Raw genomic sequence first — 3,804 nt, 5'->3', positions numbered from 1 at the left:
TGCCTGCCACGGAGGGCCCCTTGCCGGCTCTGCTCAGCGGCCGCCTCCCCTGCTCCCCTGCCTCCTACTCTCCCTCCCAGACTTCGGGCAACCCTTTCCCCGCCCCTGGCTCCCTCTCTGCCTCCGCCCACAGGACGGAGCCCAGGGGGCCACCTGGGCTTGGAGGGGTTAACCCGGGGAGGAGAGGACCAGCCCTGTCTTAAAGGGGCCCCGGAGCGGAGCGAGGCTGAGGAGGGGGAAGGGGCCCCGATGGATGGACCCCTAATCCTGGGCCAGCGAGGCAGAGAGGCTAAGCTCGCTATCCTGGCTCTGGGCGATGTCCCTCTGGACTCTCTCAGTGTCTGGTAAACAATTCCTCCAGAACTCCACTCCCCTCTCAGCCTATGCGACTCCCCCCTGCCCTGCCTCCACCCCCACCCCCAGCCCAGCCCCAGCCCCAGCCAGACACTCCCCCTCACTCTCGCAGCACCGCTGATGAGGACACACACACTCAGATGTCATCCACACACAGAGGCTGGGACAGCAGGGGACAAGCAGGGGCACGTTGCTGGCCCACGGACCCACTCAGACAAGCCGGGTCAGGAGCTCCGTTCCTGCAGAAACTCAGAAACCAGGAACGGGAAGACGCGGCTCAGCGGGCATCCCCTGGATAGACTCGGGCAGACATGGATCCTTGTAACAAAAAAAGACCCATGTGGGCGCAGAAACAGGACGCCAGTGTATGGGCACTCACAGGGGTGCCCGAAGATGTGGGTTGGAGTCTCAGCTCTACCTTTAACTGTGTGACCTTGCCATTGACTCCCCCCACCCCCACAGCCTCTGTTTGTCCATCTATAAGATGGGACTAAGAATAGGGGGGCCTGGGTGGCTCAGTGGGTTGAGTGTCCGACTTCAGCTCAGGTCATGGTCTCACACTCCATGAGTTCGAGCCCCGTGTCGGGCTCTGTGCTGACAGCTCAGAGCCTGGAGCCTGCTTCGGATTCTGTGTCTCCTTCTCTCTCTGTTCTTCTCCCCCGCCTCACTCCGTGTGTCTCTCTCTCTCTCAAAAATAAAGATTTAAAAAAATTCTTAAAGAATAGAACCCATTTAGTAGGCTAGAGGGAGGATATGTGAGGTCAGTGCGTGTACGGTTCTTCTTCGCACGTGGTAACACAGCTGACAAGGTGCCCTTGAGTTTTTGCCTCTCATCTGTTGGTCTCTCGCCTTGCTGTCTCCCTCTGGTGGGACTGTGCATCCTGGCGCCTGTGTGTTGATTCAATTGCTTGTCCGTTTCTGTGCCCCTCTGTGTTGTGTACGTGGGGGGGGGGGGTCTCTACAAGCCTGGGTGTCTATGCAGGAGGGGGCTGGGCATTCATCTCTGTGTGTACCAGTAGACTCCTCCCCACCCCCATCGTCTAGCCCCATCCTTCCCCACAGGGCTATGCCCTGGTTTCCTCCTTGGCCTTCTTGCCTCCCTGTGGCCAGAGGGTTGTTTCTGCAACTCAGCTCTCACCCTGTCCCTCTCCTGCTTAACTGTGACCCACCACTGTGCTGGGGCTGAGCTCTCAGCCCCTCAGCCTGGCACTTAGGGCTCTTCACCAGAGGCTTCCCTGAGCTGTCTCCTGTGTGTCCCATCTCAGTGACAGAGTCAGCATCCATCCCGCCACCAAGGCCAGACCCTCAGGGTCCTCTTGGACAACGCCCCCTGCCCCCTCCCCGCAGTAAGTGACTAAGTCCCCATGCAGGATGGAGGAGCTTCATAAACCTCTCTCCCACCTGGTGCTGCTGTCCTCCCCTTGACCTCACCACGGTCCAGCCTGGCCTCCTCAGTGGTCTCCCAGCCACCACCACTGTCCCTCCTTCTAACCTGTAGACAGCGACACAAGACAAATGTTTCTCAATCCCGAATCAGATATTTCTCCTTCTTTGCCCCAGACCTTCCAAGATGAAATCTCAAACTGCTGACTGCATGTTCCTTCCTGTCTACCTAGCCTCCCATTCCTGTCCCCAGGCTTCTCTCCCTGCTCTGCGGCCTTGTCCTTATCACCTGCACACCCACCAGTCCCATGTCGGTCATCCCCCCTCAATTATGACTCTGCCGGCTCTTCCTGGTCTAATCTAGGTCTCCTGTTGTCCACTGTCAACACTTCTGTCCTTTTTTTTTGGCAATACAGCATGGGCCATCATGATACATTCATTGGCACATATATATCATGTGTCTGATGTCTGTCTCCTCCTGCTGCTCTGTGGGCTTTGAAAGGACAGGGACTGGGTATATCTTGGTCACCACTGCATCCCTACCACCCTATAAAAGGCCTGCCATAAAGGGGCCAATTAATTATTGTGTTTTTTTTGGGGGGGGCACAAATTTTGTGCAAAGGTTTGCCCACTTGTTTAAATACACTGGGAGAGGGGTGCCTGGGTGGCTCAGTCGGTTAAGCATCTGACTCTTGATTTCAGCTCAGGTCATGATCTCATGGTTCACGAGTTTGAGCCCCAAATCAGCCTCTGTGCTGACAGTGCAGACCCTGCTTGGGATTCTCTCTCTTAATATAAATAAACTTTAAAAACAAAGGTTTAAATACACTGGGCGAGGGGCGCCTGGGAGGCTCAGTCGGTTAAGTGTCTGACTTTGGCTCAGGTCATCATCTCCTAGTTCTTGGATTTGAGCCCTGAATCAAGCTCTGTGCTGACAGTTCGGAGCCTGAAGCCTGCTTCACATTCTGTGTCTCCCTCTCTCTCTGCCTCTCCCCCATTCACACCTCTGTCTGTCTCTGTCTCTCAAAAATAAATAAACATAAAAATAAATAAACACGCTGGGGGACCCTGCACACCTAGAGTTCTGTGCACCTGGCTGTGTGCATGGCCAACTGGAATCTGTGTTTGCTCACTCAAGAACTATTTGCTGAGCACCTACTACGTGCTTGCAATTTACTTCCAAATGCATTTAAAAAATGAAATGGACGGGTGGACAGAAATGTTCCGTGTGTCGGAGGCTGGGGATTCCACAGCGAGGGAGACAAACATCTGCCCTCATGGAGTTCATATTCCAAGGCGAAGAGAGACAACAACCAGGTAAAGGTTTATCAGGGTGCATTATGGGCAACGGAGAAACACAAAGCAGGGGAGGGAATACCAAGGGGTGAGAGTGCCATTAAAAGATTTTTTTTTCGGGGCACCTGGATGGCTCAGTCACTTGAGCATCCAACTAAAAAATAAAAAAAAAAAAAAAAAAAGCATTGAAAAAAAATTTTTTTAATTTTTTTAATGTTTATTCATCTTTTTTGAAAGAGAGAGACAGAACATAAGCAGGGGTGGGGCGGAGAGAGAGGGGGACACAGAATCCGAAGCAGGATCCAGGCTCTGAGCTGTCAGCATGGCGCCCAACGTGGGGCTTGAACCTGAAGTCGGATGCTCAACCTCCTGAGCCACCCAGGTGCCCCAAGAGTGCCATTTTAAACAGGGTGGTCAGGGGGTGCCTGGGTGGCTCAGTCAGTTGAGCTTTCGACTCAGGTCATGATCTCACGGTTCGTGGGTTTGAGCCTCACATTGGGCTCTGTGCTGACAGTGTGGAGACTGCTTGGGATTCTCTCTCTTTCCCCCTCTTTCTGTCCCTCCCCCACTTGCATGCGCACATTCTCTCTCTCTCTCTCTCCCTCAAAATAAATAAACTTAAAAAAAAAACCACAGGGTGGTCAGGGGAGGCCCCTCTGAGGATATGATTGAGATCTGAAGTTAATTAGCAAGTGAGTCATGAAGAAAGGGCATTGGAGGCAGAGCAGACAGCCAGTACAAAGGTCTGGAGACAAGCATGTGAAGAACTTC

Source organism: Lynx canadensis, chromosome E2 (assembly GCF_007474595.2).
Source record: "Lynx canadensis isolate LIC74 chromosome E2, mLynCan4.pri.v2, whole genome shotgun sequence".
Lineage (NCBI taxonomy): Eukaryota > Metazoa > Chordata > Mammalia > Carnivora > Felidae > Lynx > Lynx canadensis.
This window is presented reverse-complemented; position numbering follows the sequence as displayed.